Below are 20456 nucleotides of genomic sequence, written 5' to 3' on the forward strand. Positions count from 1 at the left end.
TTAGATCACTGCCGGGTCATAGTAGGTGCTCAAGAAACATCTGTCAAATAAATGAATGAATAAAACTGAGGTTAGTATAGGCCACAGCCCATGCCCTTAGCCACTCTGTTATACCGCCTCCTACCAAGGGTATAGAGGTCACATCAGGATCAGGATTAGGGTCAGACTAGCTGGAGAAGGCTTTCTAGAAGAGTCAGCTTGAGCACAGCCTTAAACAAAAGGTGAGGAAAATTTGAAAAGGGTGAGAGGATTTGATCAAACCCTCTCTTTCAAAAGCTGAAAGCTAGAGTTACGGAACTGCTGCTGTCCAGAGAGCAAGCCCAGAATTTCTCCCCTTTCCTTGCTAACATTTAGCTTCTGTTGGGTCCTAAAAACCAGGTTCTGGTACAGATTTACAAGTCACTGAGTTGTGTCCTCAGGAGTGAGTCTTGGGTAGGAGAGCATTTGAGGTTCTGCAGGCCAGAAGGCAAGAGAAGAATATTCTCCCACCTTAAAAAAGAAAAGGGTGAGAGGACAGAGGCAGATGTTCCCCGCAGTGGGCAGGGCAGGGGTGGGGGGCAGCAATGGCAAAGGCGAAAGCAAGGCTCAGTGTAGGGGCCTGGATGAAACGGCTCTGCGATCTACCCAGAGACAACCTCCAGCTTGTGCCTGAAAAACAAGGGCCACCCTAGATGCACAGAGAACAAACTAGTAGCTACCAGAAGGGAGGGGGAAGCGGGGAAGGACAAGATACGGGTACAAACAACCGTGCATAAAATAAATAAGCATGGGGCAGACACAGATGGCAAAGTAGAAGGACGTGAGCACACCCCCTCTCACGAAAACGCCAAAATCACAACTAACTGCTGAACAACCATCGACAGAATAAATAAGCTACAAGGAACAGCACAGGGAATATAGCCAATGTTTTATAATAACTATAAATGGAGTTTATAATATAATAGCCAATGTTTTATAATAACTATAAATGGGGTTTAATCTATAAAATCTGTTGTACACTGGAAACTAATATTGTAAATCAACTCTGCCTCAATTAAAACAACAACGACGACTAAGTCCAGAGGTTACTGTGCTCCTTCAAAATCCACCAAGCCTCCAGCAGCGGCCAGGCTGCCAGGAGAGTTAGCCCTGCCCCATGACCGCCAGCATCACCACCTTGTCACCCTGCAGCCAGGAGGGCTCCCAGTGAAGCTGATGGTAGATCCTAGTGCTCCAGGGACCACCACCTTGCGCAAGTCTAGGGGCTCCAGGGATTTTGTATTTATAACTTGGTGGGGGCCTGTACAAAGAGGATTTCCCCAACTTGTTTAAGCTTCAGCCCCACCCCGCGACACCTAGACCTGTCCCGGCCCCTTCTCGGGCCGCCTCCTCCCTCATAGAAGTTGCTTTCCTCTCCTTGGAGGCAGGCATTCTATCTGCCACAAGGTGGCGCCAGACATCATAACGTGAGACGGGACTGCACAGAGCATGTACGCAAAGCGTGAGGTTTTTGCTTCCATTCTTAGAAGCTGAAAAGCCCACTTATTTGCTTTTCTTTATATCCGTGGCAACCTAACACTTCTCTTTGCATGTTTCTGGTTTCATTTTTTAAGTTACACTGAGGTGGGGCCTGAGGGGGGGTCAGATTATCTTTATAAATCCTACATATTGTGGGAACTAGAGAAACTAGCCAACTTAAAAACACCAATTAGTCAGAAACGAGAGAGCCCAAGGAAAGGAGAAAAACTCCTGTGTAAGAAATAAACAAAGTAGGTGCTCCAAGTTCATGTCTTTTTACTTGTTAAAAACTGCACGGTTACAGAAGTGAATATGGATTTGAACACTTAGTACTGAAAATTCTCTGAAGTCCAATTCCTCTGTCCAGAGCAACATCTATTGAGAGTTTCTGTATTGTTATGTTATCAGCGTCCAAGAGAAACGTCAGGAACCATCGCACTCCCGATGCAGGGGGCCCAGGTTCGATCCCTGGTCAGGGAACTGGATGCCCCATGCCTCAACGAAGATGCCGCGTGCCGCAACTAAGACCTGAAGCAGCCAAATAAATAAAGATTTTTTAAAAACAAACAAAAACAAACACCTGTACTTAAGGCAAGGAATTGGAAAACAACAATTTGTACTATTTGTGGTCTGCGATAACTCAGCACAGAATAATTTTAGGGTACCAAGTCAATAAGGATTAATATTTGGTAACTAAGCAGCACAAACTGAAGTCTTTTTTGTTATTTTTGAGAAGGTGAAACTAAGATTATTAACACTTTCAGAAGACATCTTAATTACTGTCAAACACTGCATGTAAAAAAGAATGCTAATCGGTGAGGCCAAGTTCATGTCCCTCAAAGCTCTCTTATCTATTAAAAAATGTTTATATTCTCATTCATTCTGTGAATATCTACAGATTGTCCATGCTTTGAAGAGCAGAGTGAACAGGAAAAGAGGGAAAGCAGCCATCGCTCAGCCTACTTTTTTACCCTTTAGAGTTCACAATGTTTTTCAAATCCGGTTTTTCAAATAACTCCTCTATCTGAGGACAGAGAAAGAATTTTCCGGAGAAATCACTGATAGCCACTGTAATAACATCTGCCCTTTACTGTGTGATCCACCCCTCCTGCCTTCTGAAACTCTGTTGTCCGTGGGTAAATGAGAAGCAGTTCAACTGGTTTGCTGGAGACTTTTACATGGGTGAATTTCCTTTGGAAAAGTAACTGGATGGCTACATTAACGCCAGCTGGGAAAGTGCGTTCCAGCCATTCTACTTCCTCCCACATCTGTATATGCAGGCCATTGCCCCCCCACCCCATGATTGCACATCCAGCCCTATCTTATCCCACATTTTCAGGCTAGGCCCACATGCAGATGGGAAAGGGCCTCTTCTCACTCTTGGCTGCCTCACATGGATACCCCTTGGGTCCCTAATTTGGCAATATCCCAAAACTTCCTAATGTTCCTGGTACTGAGTTTGCTCTTCCTGGGCCAGAAGAGGTGGTGATTGGTCCACGGGGTTAAAAAAAATAATAAATGCTTGTCCCAGAAGCACCCACCTATTTCTCTGCACCTGAAAGAAACAAGTCGATTTGAAAGAGATAGTGTATGGGAGCAGCTGGGCACAGTGACCTGTACATTGTGAGCCTTCAACAAGGCTTAGATGCTGCCTGCATCTGCGCCTTCTATGAAGCTTTCAACAAGGCTCCCACAGATGGAGCTATTTCTTGTTAGCCATCATTCCATCAGTGTCACCCAGCAATTCCAACACAGCACCTGGCAAACCACAGGCATTCAATAAAAAAGTGTGCCATGAATCTCAAGTTCTTGGGATCTCGATTTCTTTACCTTTAACACAGGGACTGTAACATCTGACTTCAGAGACTCTTCTATCACGTGCTAAAGAGCCCAGACACAGTAGAATTTTATTCTTCTCTTTTTTTCCTTGGGAGAAAGATGGACTTGTCCACTTCTCCATCATCTCCCCACATGGCTCACAATCAGGTAGCCACACAAACAGTGTACGATCTGTAGTCCTCCACATATGTACACATCTCCATTTACTCTCTTCCTTGAAAGCATCAGACATAATTTTATTAAGCAGTTAAAGGAACACAAGCCTGCTAGATCAAAGTGGCCAACTGGTCACCCAGCTTTCCCAAAGTGGGTCTGTAGTTCATTACAGCCAGTCAGTTACTCGCATCCACCTCCCCTGTATGTCAACATGCCGGGGAAACAGACTCAGAAGCCCTGGGCACTGCAGGGAAAATCTTTCCAGGTAACCAATGGTATTAAAAAAGCAGACGTCTTGAAAGATGATTAGGACTGTAAAAAATCAGAGGTTCCTACAACCTGAGACAGACCCCAGGTGCCCCCATGGAGTCTCACAGAGAAGTACAAGCTCTGCTGACAATGCTTTTTCTTTAAACAGATGGGCTGCTCCTTCCCAGACATTTTTGGACTAAACCCGAACCTTCACTTTCTTTGCAATTGTTTTTGTTGTCTGTGTTGTTTGTGAGGATCTTAATTCTGGCTTGAAGCACGTCCCCTTTCAGCTCTCATACTTGGTAACATTTGGCTTCCTCTTCTTCTGCAGGTTGTAGGCAGGAAACTGGAAAATGGGCCACAGGAAACCTGGCCTCCTACATCTGTCCCACTTTGTAATTGCAGCTCTGGTTTCATTTTGCCTTGTGTGTCAGCTCTGTTTTAACCCTCAACACGACGGCCAAACTCCGCTTTCTGTAAGAACACTGCTACTCTTATTGCCCAAGGAAACTCACTGAGACTTTTTTTTCTTCCCCAGAGTAATTAACCATATGAATTCAACGTGGAAAAAAATACTGAACGAATTCTCCTAACAGTAGTCATTTGGATCAAAAGAGTATGGAGGGCTTCCCTGGTGGCGCAGTGCTTGAGAGTCCGCCTGCCGATGCAGGGGACACGGGTTCATGCCCCGGTCTGGGAAGATCCCACATGCCGCGGAGTGGCTGCGCCCGTGAGCCATGGCCGCTGAGCCTGCGCGTCCGGAGCCTGTGCTCCGCAACGGGAGAGACCACAGCAGTGAGAGGCCCGCGTACCGCAAAAAAAAAAAGAGTATGGAGCTAGAAAACTGATACATTCAAAGAGATAAAACTACTAATAAGTCCCCAGTGAAAATTCAAGACTACTTCATAATACTGCACACAGCAGAAGTTACATCAGTATGATTATTAGTGGTCCAAGGCGGCCTGACAAATTTTGACTTTTGCGGCTTTGATAAATAACATATGAAAATAAAATAGAATCATTCTTCATTATAATCTCTCTCATTATGATGCTATTTCAAATTATGTTTCTTAACCATATCACCAACTATTAGGTTCAACCATGGGTCAAAAACAGTCAAATACCAGCAGTCTCATACAGTCAACCTAAAGCATATAATTACACCCAGAGAACAAACACAAACACACACACACACACACACACACACACACACACACACACACACACTCATCCCCAGGGCAGTATCTTCTTCCTGTGTTTGGTCCATGGGCCCTTTCTGAGACTAACATTCTCTAGTAGAGAAAAAAAGATATATTTAAATCCTAAAGGTAATTTATAAATCTCAAAGAGTCCCATTCTAAAGGAAATGTTAGCTGTATCGTCCCCCACCAGCCAATACTGAGTGTCCATGGAATTCTCAAGAATAGGGCTCCTACAAAAAAAAAATCCATTACTTATTTAAATAGGAGCTTTTCTTTTTTAACGCTAACATTTGATGAGCATTTACTATGTACCATTGTGTTGAGCACTTGATACACGTTATCTGAATTTGATACTGCATGACTTAACAAGGTAGACTAAGACACTCCGGCCACGGGAGTATTTTGGGAAAACAGAGACTTGTATACAGGGCACATGGCTCCAAAGTCCAGCTTCTTAATCACCACACGTAGTTTCCCCAGCAGAGGCTTCATTTCTTATATGCACATCTCACTGCTACTAAGAGAAAAGTCCCATTTTAACAGAGGGCGATACAACATTCCTATGAGAAATCGAATCAGGAAGTTTTCTTGTTCATTTCTGGCTTGCCTCATCTGTGACTCCAGTTGTTCCAACTGGTTCTGTTTTTAAGAAAATTTGAACCCATCCCACCATTACTTTTTTTAAAAACCCGGTTCCCCTTTAAAAAGATCTGCTATTGGTTTAAATACATAGCTGTGTCATCCAATGCTAAATAATCGAGGTTGCCTCTTGATGAAGACAGGAGGTGAGAAGCTGTGCCTTCTGTAACCTAGCTCCTTCTCAACAGGAAAGACATCCTCTTGTTCGGTGTGTGCACACTGTATGGTGGAACAAGAGGAAGAAAGTGGAAAATGAAAGGTAGGTGATGTCGCCGGCCCCGGAGTGGGGCCCCAAACCTGCGTGCATTTCACGTAACAATGACACGTACCATGAGAAACACTGCACTGCGAACGGGGACAGGATGGGGATCCCACTGAAACGACAAGACTGATGGGACTTGGTGAGCACCCAGCAGGGGCTAAAAATTTTTCCTTTAAAAACAAACACCTCTGGGGAAGCCCTCTTTCAGGTTCTAAGAAAGCCATATTTGGGATTTCATGGCATCCCATGACACGCACATAAAATTTAAAAAGGTGTTTTGCATTCAGTAAAACTTACTTAAGGTCTTGCTAACTGTTCTTGAATTTGAGCTTCAATTTAATGAGCTCCCTAATTTCCAGTGGGTATTTCCCCAAACACACAAACCTCTGATTCTTATATTTCATAGGCCTTTGAATGGAAAATCTTTTACCTAAATTTTTGTCCTGTTAATGTTAATAAAATTCGATCCTGTGTGCAAGGGGAACATTGGAAGTCAGAACATATAAATTCTCATCGTAGCCATGACCTTAAAGAGTTGCATGGGGCTTCCCTGGTGGCGCAGTGGTTGAGAGTCCGCCTGCCGATGCAGGGGACGTGGGTTCGTGCCCCGGTCCGGGAAGATCCCACATGCCGCGGAGCGGCTGGGCCCGTGAGCCATGGCCGCTGAGCCTGCACATCCGGAGCCCGCAACGGGAGAGGCCACAACAGTGAGAGGCCCGCGTACCGTGGAAAAAAAAAAGAAAAAAAAAAAAAAAAGAGTTGCATGACCTCAGGCAGGGATGTTAACTTCTGTTTCAACTTCTTAAGCAAGGCCAACCCTATCCCCCCTCCATACATGAAGGTCAGCAAACTAAAAGACTTTTTACAATTAAGAGTATTTCAAAAGTAAAAATCTAAGATATCCTTTTGATCAATACATCGTGTAAGTGATCTTCAAAATAAAAATGGAATAATGCCTCCAGCTTCAAATAAAGCCTTCACAGAGAGATGTTTTAAATCTGTGGTTGCCTTCACATCAGAAAATGTTTATTTGCTCACTTTGTTTAGTTTTACAAAAATCGAAAAGAAAGGAAATCTTCCATGCCACTTCTACTAGAATGAAACCATAACCTTTCAGATAAACGTGAAACCTTTTCTGTGCTAAATAATAAGCTGGAGAAGGCCACAAGTATATACCCAGTGCGGTAAGAACACTTCTGCATGACACAAAATGATGGTAGTTTTTCCACATCCAGAAACTGAAGCATTTCCTGCCAGAGCATCCTCCAAACTCTTCTATTGTGTTGAAACTGTAAAATCTTTCTAAATCAGGACTTCCTCCTATTATGCTTTGGAGGCGTCTTTCTGGGAAGGGTAGATCCAAGGCAAAAGGTAGGAATTCCTGCAGCACCACCCAGTGGAAACATTAGAAAAAAAAAAGCAAGATAAAACACGTTTAATAAAAGAAAATTCATGTCCTAAGCTCTGCTAATTAAAAATCTGGACAGTGCGCTTTTTCCTACAATGGCAACCAGCAATAGGTTTTGCTTAACAATAGTGCCCTTTTTCCTCGGTGCCGTTCCTTAAATGCCAACCACACAAATGATCGTCAACATCACATCTGCCTTGTCTCGCTCACATGTGTGCACACACACTGGGCCAGGGAGGAAGGAGTTCCGGGTGGGGTCAGGTGTGGCCCGAGACACCATCCCTTCCTCTCAGAAGGATGCCCCAGGGACCGTGGGGACCGGGAAATCTGCACAGCTGTGCTCAGCGTCCCAGTCCAGCTGCAGCGTCGGGCATTTCCTGGCAGAAAGGTAAGAACTGCGCATCTTTCCCTTTCCCTGGTCTGAATACACCTGGTCTGAGCCACCTCCAGCATCTGCAGGCACTTCTACCTACCTCCCTCAGTCCCCCCAGAGGGAAAGTCTCAGAGCCTTTCCTCCCCCTGTGGCCCTTATCTCTGGTCCCCCCGCAGCTCTCTCCATGGTGACCATCGCTTCTGCTCCGACCAAAGCCTCCCACAGGTCGTTTCAGTCTCTGTCTACTTCACTTATGCCCTCATCAGAACACATCTCTTCACCAGCGGCTGCCTCTCACACACGCATGACACATCAGGCTACTGATCTTGGGAACGGGATCGGAGCAATAGGAAATCCCGACCATCTCCCTCCAGCTTTCCTTCCCAGAGAGCCCTGGCAGCAGCCAGGAGAGGGAGAGAGCTGTCGTCGTCTTCCCGGAGAAACTGAGAACTCTCTCGTCTTCTCTACAGAATTTTAAATAATAAAGTATCATTTCTTCAATCACGTCTGGATGCTTAAGTCACTAAAGAAAATGGTCCCTAACATCAGCACTCCTGGGAAAGTTATCTTCCCCTCTTCCTGGAATAAGTCCACCGAAACCATTTTACATGTCTTTTAAAAATAGAAAATGATACTAGTTAGTGGATCTTGATATTGTTTAGAAATATATGACCTGTGTTAAAACGTTACAATATAGCATATTTGAACTGGTAGTTTGCAAATGGCTAATAGTATTATAAACCCTTTTTTCCCCCTTTTCTGAAGTGTAACAGTTCACAAAATGTGCTGGTTTCTGGAAATGTCAAGATTTGGAAAATATTGACATTAGCTAGTCTTCGGGCCCCACTATATATAGTACTGTTGCAAAAATGTTACGAGTTACTGGTATTTGTGTGACACCTTCTTTAGGGATTTTGGAGAAGCACTAAGGCTGCCTTCCAGGGGTGGTTACCTAAGCAAAGAACTGCACTCTTCCAGATCCTGTGGTCACTTTAGCATCACCGCTTTTCTTCAGCGCTCTTCTCGGCAAAACTCTTGCATGGTTTAGAAAATGCAAATTCTAGGCCTCAACATTTATACATAAATCTGGTATGATAATATATTCACGTTGGAAGGGATCTATAAAAAACAGTGACTCTGCAGCCTTCAAAATATCATCACCTGCTCATGTGGTGGACATCTGTGGGGGATTTTAGCTGCATCTAAAGTCATGAAGGTAGACTCTCCCTTTTGTAGCTTTACTGTCTCCATATACATATTTCTCTCCCACATTTTTGTACAGGCATCAAGTTTAGCTACATATAACAAGTACAGTGCCAAAATGCAGTTTCTTCTAAATTTAAATAACTGCTAATAAAGTTCTTTTTAACATGAAGCAAAACTACAATGGGGTTAAGTTAAAACAGCAAGCAAAAGGCATCTTGTTTTTCACAGAATGTCCATTTAAAATCTAGCCTGACTTGTAGACAAACTACAGTAAGTGGAACACATTTAAAATATCTTGCTGTTTCTGTTGAGTACAATTATTTGTAAAAAAAAAAAAAACTGTTGCAAAAATAGACAGTGAGTGATTTCAAAACTAAATAATCTCCTCCAATACATTACACTTAAAACTTGTTGATTAACCCCCAGACTGCAATGAATACGTGAACAAAATAACATTGAAACTGTCATCAAGTGGAAGACCGAGAGTTCATCCTTTCGTGTCAGGTTGATGTTGTGCACACACATTTCCTTCAAGAAGTCAACAAAAGCATCCCACAGAAAAGAATGGCTGTTGGTGGCATCAGCATCCAGCATCAGATATGTACCTAAAGCCCCCTCACAGCCCTTAATTGCCATTCGGGAATCTGCCCTCCACTAAGTTGGCTTTAGCCCTTTTTTTTTTTTTTTTTTTTTTTTTGTGGTATGCAGGCCTATCACTGTTGTGGCCTCTCCCGTTGCGGAGCACAGGCTCCGGACGCGCAGGCTCAGCGGCCATGGCTCACGGGCCCAGCCGCTCCACGGCATGTGGGATCCTCCCGGACCGGGGCACGAACCCGTGTCCCCTGCATCAGCAGGCCGACTCTCAACCACTGCGCCACCAGGGAAGCCCCTAGCCCTTTTTTTAAATGTCACATACAACTTGTTCCTCTGCTTACTCTTCCAGTAATTGTCCCACGTGAAAATATTAACTGTACAAATGCCAGCTTCCGCTTTAGATGATCTTTCCCCTTTGCTCCAGAAAATCACCCTTTCTGTATTTTAGTCATCCGGTACATGTACGATCTTCTACATCAAGGTCTTAAAGTTTCTACTTTCCTAAAGACAAATTGGTAGGTCTTAATATTTAGGTTCAAAAAAACAAAACAAAACAAAACAAAAACAAAGGATGTGGCAAAGCCTAGAGGAAGATGCCGTTCTTGTGGTTCAGCTCTGATTTAAATCAAAGCAGGGCAATGCTCTCGAGAGTGAGACACGGAGATTTTGAGAGCCCAAGTACTCTTGGGTCATTTTGTTTGATTCAAGACATCTTTTAACATCATATACTTTGGTGATCAAAGTAATTCACTTTAAGAAGTTGTTGGGGACTTCCCTGGTGGTCCAGTGGTTAAGACTCCACGCTCCCAGTGTAGCAGGGCACGGGTTCAATCCCTGGTCGGGGAACTAAGATCCCACATGCTGCACGGTGTGGTCAAAAAATAAATAAATAAAATAAACAGTAAAACAGGAGAAGAGATTTTTTTAAAAAGTACACTGAAAATTGTTAACTCTCTTCAGAAGTACTCAATGTCATAAACGCAGAATTGAGAATTAGGGCTAAAGAGCCTAAAGAAGTGAACGAAGCAAAGTTAGGAATGCTGAGCGGCTGGCTGAGCGATGCTTCTGGTTTTGCTTCGACTATCAGAGGTGAAGTGGGCCCACCAACAGGCATTCTTCCCTCCTCTATAGGCTCAGCACGGATGTGACAGCATCTCTCTCTCCGCCTGGGGTTTAATCAGTTCCAAGCCTGTCTCAGAATGTCACTTGGAGAATGTGGAGATGTTTGCCCTAAAATGTTTTTTTTTTTTTTTTTTTTTTTTTTTTTTGCGGTACGCGGGCCTCTCACTGTTGTGGCCTCTCCCACCGCGGAGCACAGGCTCTGGATGCGCAGGCTCAGCGGCCATGGCTCACGGGCCCAGCCGCTCCGCGGCATGTGGGATCTTCCCGGACCGGGGCACGAACCCGTGTCCCCTGCATCGGCAGGCGGACTCTCAACCACTGCGCCACCAGGGAAGCCCCTAAAATGTTTTTAAAAAGAAAAAAACAAAACAAAAAAAAACCCCAGCCATGCTCTACTACCCAACACCCTCTGGTCTAAATGGTCAGTAACCGGAGCTTGAAAAACAGGCAGGAACATTAGCGAAAATAACTTCCCCACAACACTCATGAATTCTAGATTCCAGAGGATTTCAAAACGCAGGACCATACAAGAAGATGAAGGAGCCGCCTCCACATACAGTCTTCAAATAATACTAAACGTTTTGGTCCCTTCCTACATGTTCTGTATGGGGCTTGCTGAAATGATGAGACATCTAAGCTTTCTCCTCTCCTGAAAACTGTAACAAAAATCCAAGTTCTGTCTTGAGTTCTCACAATGAAATAATGATTCTTTGGGATGGAGAGCTTTAGCAAACATTCCTTTATGCGCTAATCCTCTGTACAGAAGCGGGGCTTGAATCCTACATGAGAGGGCTGACTCTACAGAGAAGGAACAAAAACTGAGATCACATACTGTCCCATTCTCTCAGACTCATGCATTCCTCTTGTAGCTACATCTATGGAGGCACACCCAGATACACAGACACACACACTCCTCATCTGCCAATGCTTATCTCCAACAACCAATGGCTTATATTTTAGCCTCTAAATGCAAACCTTCCAAATTCCAGTAAGGGGATGGGGGGAAGTTACATTTCCAGTTCACTGAGTATTAACCAGAGATGTATTCTTCTTAACTACTAGTGCTAGGAAATTGTTCTCACATCTACAGCCCCTTCCCCTTGCCTAATAGAGCTAACAGAGCATTCTGGGCCCCAGGATCACCATTCTGAAAATGATGAGAACTTACAGGTGGAGACAACGCAGGAATCCCTGCAGTTAATTCCTACGGACAGACCCTACAGTTACCCAGGAGCACATCCTGGAATAAATTCTGGGGCTTAATCTGTTGTGGTGGTGGTGGTTGTCTTAATCTCTCTTCTGACAATTAAGTGCAGGGAGAAAAAAAATCTGCTTAATTACACATTATGGTTAATCAAGGTTTGACTATCAACAAACCACTCCTTGGCAAAACCCAGCTGAAATTAACAGCAGATCTAGCCCTCGACCAAAAACAATGTAGGTATTTAATCATTCATCCTTTCATCATCACACAGGCAGTGTCATTATTTTAAAACTCGATCAGAAATGTCATTTATTAATTATAAAAGGTTATGGACAAAAGCTACACACACAGGTTTTAGTATAAGTGAGGAAGCAGTTTTAACAGTGAATATTATTATGGAACTCAGTCCAAGGGATCTATGAAAATGTGGTCAACTGAAGTCTTGATAAAGGACTATGATCCTTGCTGTAGAACGATTAATTTTAACACGGAAAGAACTGTACATTGAGGTTCTTTCAGGCTGTACTGTCCTATAAATTACCTAACTGCTAACCAACCATTCTGAGTATAACACTGATATCAACAATAGGGCTAAAGTTTGTCCTCTCAGATGTTAACACACCTGATCTCTGTACATTCACTTTTCCTACAAATCTGGACAAAAATTCTGGAAAATGATATATCCTCTATACAGGATCTTCTTGGCTGTCTCTTTGGTTTAACCAAGAAATATGCTGCTTATTAATTCAAATAATTGACTGTCTAGGAAAGAGTTGGATTTAGGCATAGCAATAAAGTGCTTTATCAATTCCACTGGCAAAATGCAAGGAGAGGAGCTATGGTGACAAAGTTTTCCCCCTTCAGATTGCTTTTAACTCAACGAATGCCAGGTATTGTACAAAGGGCTGGGATAAACACAAGGATGAGAATAGCAGATGAAGCCCAGAGGGAGCTTACAGACTGATGGGCAAGACAGATGGGAAACACATCTTGATACATACACACACAGATATCCCTCAGTTTCCGAATCTAATGAATTCCAGGGTTTGGACGGTGACTCCAGATAGCAAAGGGTAGCCTGCTATCCAATCTACTTGGTTCCTGAGTTCTGGATAAGGAATATTAATGAATAATGAGAAACACCAGCCCTATCTCCAGATATATATATCTGAAACTGGTACCTGTGCTTGGATAGTAAGAATCTGCAGAGGGAGAATTCAGGTAACATGGAAACCTGTAAATAAAGCCTGTGGCAAGGACTCCGAAGGCCAGGGATGGATGACTGGGGAGATCTAACCTGGAGGACCAGCAAAGGCTTCCCCAGGGAAGAGATGGTTGAGCTGAGACCTGACAGATGACTACACACTGGCTCGAAAGTGGAGTGAGAGAAATCGATGGGAGTGGAGGAGCTGGAGGCAATTCCCAGAAGAGAGAACAGCACTTAGAAGGGCCCAGTGGCCAGGGGGCACATCACACATTTGAGGAATTGAGGAAAGGCCAGTGTAGTTGGCCTAAATCACAGCATGCTGCTTACATTAGAGACTTTTGGTCTCTATCCCAGCTGAAGCCACTGGGAGATTGTAAGCAGAGGAGCGAAAAGGTCGGATCTGTGTTGGAAGGACTGCTCTAGCTTGTGGGTGGAGAAGGGACCAGAGGGAGGGGGCGAGGGGAAATGTGGACCCCTCAGATCCAGCGGTGGAAGATGGACAGCATTTTCAAAGACTATCAGGAGGAAAGAGTAGGGACCTGACCTGGTGATCGAAATCTTGGGGCCTGCTCAGCACCCAACCTGGAGACAGTCACTGTCTCTGCCCAGTCACTGCCCTAGAACGAGGCAGTCGTCTTTAGAAATGAGTGGTGCCTGTCACAAACCTCAAAAAGAGGAGGAAAGGAAGTACTGCAGCTAATACTGACCTTCCCTCAGGTGTTCCTTATTCAATAAGGGGCCGACATGGGATTGAAGGGGAAACTTAAGGGGAATCCCTTTTTCCACCCCAAAACAGTTTTTAAAAATTGCTGTATATGTCTCAAAGTCAGCTTTTGGGGGATGACAGCAAACATTCACTCTACACTTTCACAACTCCTAGAAGAATCCAAGTTCTTCATTCTAAAACAGAGCATAGACGAATAGGACTTTGGGATGCAAGGGATCGTCCCTACCTCTCTACTCCAGCCACTTTGCCCTCCAGCCAGGGAAACTGAGGTCCAGGGACATTAAGTGATATCCTCTAAACACAATTGGTTTTAAGGGAATCTACGTTTTCCCCGCAGCACACATATTACTTTCGGTTAGTGTAAGTGATATTAAATAGTGTAGAAAGGATTTTTCCTCTTATTGGATGATGAGGAAATCCACAATTTCTGATGATTTATTTTTAACCAAGTAGATTAAATAAAAATACTGCAGTATCTTATCCAGGTGCTCTGGGGTATAATAACATGGTAGAGTCATGAAATTGCCATAATACAATTAAAAATAGCCAGGGAATGTTTTGGGGTGATGGAAGTATTCTCTACTTAGAGGTAGGGCGTGGGGATTACATAGGTGTATACAATAACATTTAAGATCTGTGCAGTTTCATGTACGTAAGTTATACAACAGTGAAAGAAAGTAAAAGACACCAAGAGTCTCAGATTCATTCTATTGTTTGCAGTAAATGACCCCTAACCTCACCAAACAGTGTAAGAGAAGGTATCAGATACATGTGTTTTATACCTACTCCATCACTCCCATATTTATACCTGGAACATTAGGAATTGTTCTTAGATATGGTAGCTTTAAAAACACTTAGGATACTGTGTGCTTTAAAACTTCTTTTTGAAGCATGTATGTGAGTAAATTCATTTTAGTCCAATTCAGATCAGAATATATTAGTATAACCATCATCTTAATTTCTTTAAAAATATGCAAATAACTCTCACAGCCAATTATAAAATAACCCCATTTAATTCCTAATTTAATAATTACTTTCCAGCAACTGTGAATTAAAACACATAAAGTGGTCAATGAGTAATTCCTAGTGGTAAATCAACCAAGTTACAACTTACTGAAACGATCAATTCAAAGTTTATTTTTAAACTGCTGACATATATGTAAGTTTCCAGTAATGGATGAAAGGCCATTTTCATTTCGGTTGTGGGTAGGGATAATGGGGAGTCAAATTTCTACTTAAAAGACTGAAGGCCCTCAGGATTTGTTAACAGTGCACCCCAGACATAGAAAACAAACTTATGGTTACCAAAGGGGAAAGGGGGGTGGGAAGGGATAAATTAGAAGGTTGGGATTAACATATTACATGCTGCTATATATAAATAGATAACCAACAAGGACCTACTGTATAGCACAGGGAACTATAGTCAACATTTTGTAATAACCTATAAGGGAAAAGAATCTGAAAAAGAATTTATATAGGTATATATACGTGTAACTGAATCACTGAGCTGTATACCTAAAATTAGCATGACATTGTAAATCAACTATACCTTAATAAAAAATAAAACAAAAACAGTGTGCGCACACACACACACGCACACTCTGATAATTCAATTTACTGGGGCTGTACTATAAGTGGCAAAACTGGAGTTTTCATGTTCTCACTGCCGCGGTTTCAACCAAAAAGCTACATGATCTCAGTTCAAACTGGCCATGGGCAATAGTACTCTTGAATTGAAAATCTACTTAAAATACCAATTTCAAAGTTTGGAAACTTTACTGATATAAAGTGAAACAGTAATAAGTAAGAGTCACCAAGTGTGCAAGAGGCACCTTCCTCCCTCCTTTATAGTTAGAGAAGTTCAAGGTGTATTTTTGGTCTAACCTAGTTTCTCTGTTTTCATCACTGAACATTCTATTTTGGTGTGTCGCACCCTGGACTTCCTTTTACTACATCTTGATATTCTACTGCAAATCATGACTCATCCTTAAATCATAGAGAAACTCATCAAAATCCCAAACTGCACAGCACATATGAATTCAGTCTTTCAAGAGGGCAGCATTCTTAGAACATTACTTGGAGCCACAGAGACAAAAACACTGAACAAGTTCATGTAGAAATTATGTCAATCCACTGTTGAGTCAACACATTTATTAGATCAATAAATACGAGCTCTATGTGTGGTAATTTTGGTCTCAGTACCAGTTATTAAACTGTGTTACATGATACGTTAACTGAAAATAAGCTACAAAACAGAAAGTATAGTGTGACTCCAATTAAAAATTTTACGTGTGCATGTGCAGCTGTGTGTATATGTATTTTAAAAGACCAGAAAAATATACAACAAAATGTTAACAGAGGGATTATGGGAGATGTTTTTTTTTTCTTTGTGGTTTTCTGCATCTTCCTAAGATAATTCACATTAATATTTTTTATAACAGAAAAAAACAACTAACCTTTAGAAAATATTGCTATACTAATGTAATCTCAAATATGTCATCAATCTACAAAGGCAAAGGGGAATTACGGATAAATAATAAAACATAAAATACTCTTGCCTTAAACATACAGAAAAATTTGCCATGAGTGGAGTCCTTCATATAAGTGACCAGGACCGCTCATCTATATGTGCAGGTACTGGCCCTTAGGGGCAGAAGCCAGCTGCCTACAGCCACGTCACAGCCAGAATAAAAGAAATGGGTTCTCTGTCCAAAGTTTAATGAGGAACCCCAGGTCTAGGAAACATGAAAATGGCTGAATCATTCCCTGGGACTGGAAGGGAGTAAAGCCGTTAATTAGTAAGCAGTAATTCACCATCAGCGAAAAAAGACTTTACTCCAGGAAGTTACATCCTTAGATAATATTTTTAAGGTGTTTTGGGTTTGTTTTGTCTTAGGTAATGTTTTGCAACCATATTGGTTTTTTGAATCCTATAGATACATAATTGGGTAGCACAGGGCGCACAAAATCCGATACGTGACAGCTAAGAAAGGAATATTTTAATTTATACGCACTGCCTGGAAGCCCTTTAAAACCGATTTCAGGAAAAGTTCTAAGAAGTTATTACAAATATAAATTTCAATATATGATCTCAGGGTTACTGTTATTGTACATTACCAGGTTTGAATTAGTAAATTTTTTTTACATAAGAAAAAGAGGAGGGCTTTAATAAATGTTTAGCAAAATTCAAATGGGGCTGCTCTCCCCCATGTGGGCTATTGCCATTCTGGTCTAAAAAGCATTAGTACCAAGTGAGTGAGCTTCAGAGATGGTCTCATTCAGCTCACAAAGGTACACCATCACACTGTCATTATTTACATGTCATTGCACACATATTACTGACCGAAAAGGGAGAAAATTCATGCATACTGTGTTATTCACATGGCAGAAAAGTGCCAGTGATGACTTTTAAATGTTCTGTTCCTTGAATGAATGCATATCAAAGTTGTCATCACCATTAATGTAAACAAGAGTTCCTCAATCTGGGTACTCCTGACATTTTGGGCTAGAAAATTCTTTGTGGGCATTGCTGGATGTTTAGCAGCATCCCTGACCTCTACTCACTAGATGCCGGTAGAACCCCCTCTGATTATAACAACCAAAATGTCCCCAGATACTGCCAAAAGTCCCTTGGGGAGCAAAATTACTCCCAGTTGAGAACTTGATATAAATGAACATTATTCATTCCAAATAATAACTTATCGGAATGAAGAACTCTAATTATCCCCTTTTTATTTTGAACGAAATGTAGTCTTGAAAGGAGAATACTTAACAACCTTCATCCTTAAGGAATAGTCATGCAAAGTGATGTTGGCTTAGGAAAGCTTTTTTCCTTATCTATTTAATGTAAGTTCTGTTATCCTACTCACAGCTTTCAATGCAACAATTTATTGAGCATCTACTCTGCACCAGATGCGGTGTTAGGGACATCCTGTACTCACGTCCACTGACTCACACCCTGCTCGGGCTGCTTGGGTTGTTTTTAGGACATGCTTTGCCACCAGAAAAGAAACACGGACACCTTAAAAAACCCTCAAGAGAGCAGAGTGTCCTTGTCAATAAAGGAGCCCCACGGTTCCAATCAGTTTCCTTAATATTCTTTACCCTTTTTAGTAATTCTACACATTTCCAACATTTAAAGGTTTAAAACAAAAGGCCAGAAGGCCTTTGCTATATTCGGCATAGAATGACCATCAGAGGTCTTTGCAGGCAGGATCATTACTGGAAACTCCAAAAACAATTAGGGACAGTCTTCTTAACTGTCTGACCCACGTGCCCTCCTAACACAATTTGTAATTTTATAATCCCCATAAATTGAAACTCATAACTGACCTTTCCCAAATAAGTGTGTGTCACAGAGAGACACACAGAAGAAAAGGGAGAGAGATCGGAGGGTATTTTTTTGGCAGTAGGGCTCAGAAATCAATTTGAGCTCATTAATAGATGCCCGGAACATGCTTGGTTTCTCGTCATCTCCGCCCTCCCCCGCCAGGAGTGAAGCACAGATGCGAGAGGATGGGTGTGTTTGAGGTGCGTGAGCAACAGAAACACACACACCTGGGAGAGAAAAACCTGTAAGTTCGAAATCCAAAATGGCCAAAATGACTTCAAAGTTTTCAAGATGCTGCCCTGAAAAGGTTCGTTGGGCGGCTGCCCCTCTAAGTAAATAAAGCCGTAACTTGTCTCCCTCTCCAGCGCAGGGTTCCCCCGGCTGACAGTGGCTGCACAAAACCCCTCCTGTGCCGAGCAGCGGAAACTCCTAATGAGATTAGTTGGTGTGTGTGCAGACATTACTTAGCAATGACTACAGGGGCTCTCTCTTCCTGCAGCAGCCAGTGGAAAATTCAGGGAACTTTTTCCCCCGCAGCAGCAGAATCCCTTTAACCCTCTTCCCCAGCCAACTCCAAAAACAACTTAGCCTCCCCCAGCGTCCCCCCTCCTGGCCGGGGTGCTGAGGGGAGTTAAAGACCCGCCAGGGACTTCCAAAAGCGGGAGGGTGGGAGGGCGCCGGCGGGGAAGGGGCGGGTGACCCCTCGAACACTACAAAGGAAACTGTAAAAGGCACAAATACATAAACCTGAGAAGGAGCAAACCACAGTTTCTTTGTGAGCTCCTCTAGTGAGTCATTTTCAAGATGCTGTCTGCTGCCAGTTTCAAAGCGGAAGCGCATGGCAATTAGTCTTGCCGTTTCCAGACAAGCCAGAAACTCTCCCGACACTCGTTTTTGTTTTTTTTTTTCCTTCTAAAAAGCCCCTTTTGCAGTTTCTGAAATAACATTTCTTTCTCCCACCTCCATCCGCCGCCTAACTGCAGCTTGTCCTCAGGACGATTCGGTTCAGAAAACGTAACAAAACCGAGACCTCTAATTTTTTTTTTTTCAGCCCTCCAAAATTGTAATTCCTCCCCCCAAAAGTTACGGAAGCATTACAGGCCAACATTCAGATGCAAGCTGAAGAGCCCCATCCCAAAGTGCTGGGGGCTCCAAGACCAACTCCTGCCCGGTCCTCCTCCAAAACCATGTCCAGTAATGACTCCACCGGCTTTTAAAGGTCCGGCTGGGCGCGCGCCTGGGGCGGGGACCCGGGCGGGGGTCACCTGCCGAGCGAGAGGGGACGCGGCCCCCAGCCCCGCGGCTCGGCTCCCCACGCCCTCCGCTTCCCTCTCCACCCCTGTCCTCTCCCTGAATTCGACCGTCGGTGCCCACTGCCACCCCGAGGAGAGCCACAGCCCCGGCTAGGTCAGCGGTGGTCCAGCCTCCAGGCACGCAGCCCGCTCCAGTCACCGTTCCTCCCAGAGGGACCCCAAGTCTCACCGCCGCCCGCTCCCCCGCGCGCCCCCTCCTCCCGGCTCACAGCTCAGCCCAGGGCGGGGTGTGCCATCGCCGGGTGGCCGCAGCCCCCGGGCCGGCGCGCGGACCCGGCGCAGGAGCATCCCAGCTGCGCCCACTCCCCGCGGCCGCCCCCAGCCCCGGGCCTGCAGCCTCCGACGCGGTGCCCACCCGCCCCACCCCCACCAAGCCAGAGAGAAGAAAGAAAGAAAAAAAACCAAGCCCCACGAAACTTTGCAACTGTCCGAGCAACAGGCACGGACCCTACTACATACCCAGATGCGGGGGAGTTTTCAAGATCCTTCTTCGGGGGAATTTCTAGGAGGAACCGGGCGAAAGTCCCCGACTTTCCATGCTGACAGGCGTCTGCAGACGGTCTGTTGCTCTTGTAATGAGATCCTGATTTTTTCCCCCTTTTTTTTTCTTTCTCTCGCTCCTCTTTTTTTTTTTTTTTTTTTTTTTTTTCCTCTGGTGTGTGTGAGAGCAGGAAGTTGGAGCAGTCAGGCCGAGCCGGCTCACTTCCTTTACTGCATTATTCCCCAGGCGGTGTGCAGTCTGTGTAAACAGGCTTTTCCGCCCCGCGCCGCGCGCCCCGGCCGCGGCTGTGCGCCGGGGCTGGCCGCCGAGGCCCGCGCATACTCCGCCGCCTGGGGCCCCGCACCGTGCCCCCACCCGCCGCGCTCCACGCTTCCTGCTCGGCCACCCCCGGGGAGGAGCCTCCGGACCCCGGGCGACTCCGCGTGGCCGCAGCCCCTCCCCACGGGGGGGCGGGCAGCTCGGCCAGAAACGCAGAGACGCCGCCCCCGGCGCGCCGAGGGGCTGAGCTTGGGTTGTGGCGAGACGGGGGATCCCTCTTCTTCCCCCGGGGGTCCCTGTGCTGGGGACCGCGCTGGGCCCAGCAGTAGGGTCTTGCCCTGCTCGGTCGGTCGGTCTGGGCGGGG

The 20456-nt window shown here is 44.4% G+C and overlaps 1 protein-coding gene across 2 annotated transcripts in view; it reads right to left on the reverse strand.

Moving 5' to 3' along the window:
* The window catches only part of ELK3 (ETS transcription factor ELK3), a 69733-nt gene extending 49518 nt beyond the window's left edge, over nucleotides 1-20215 (reverse strand). For both annotated transcript variants that reach the window (XM_032644806.1, XM_032644805.1), the window contains exon 1: nucleotides 19791-20215. The gene's annotated coding sequence lies outside the window, so the exon portion shown is untranslated. The remainder of the gene's footprint in view (nucleotides 1-19790) is intronic.
* Nucleotides 20216-20456: the final 241 nt, after the last annotated feature.

Source organism: Phocoena sinus, chromosome 10 (genome assembly GCF_008692025.1).
Source record: "Phocoena sinus isolate mPhoSin1 chromosome 10, mPhoSin1.pri, whole genome shotgun sequence".
NCBI lineage: Eukaryota > Metazoa > Chordata > Mammalia > Artiodactyla > Phocoenidae > Phocoena > Phocoena sinus.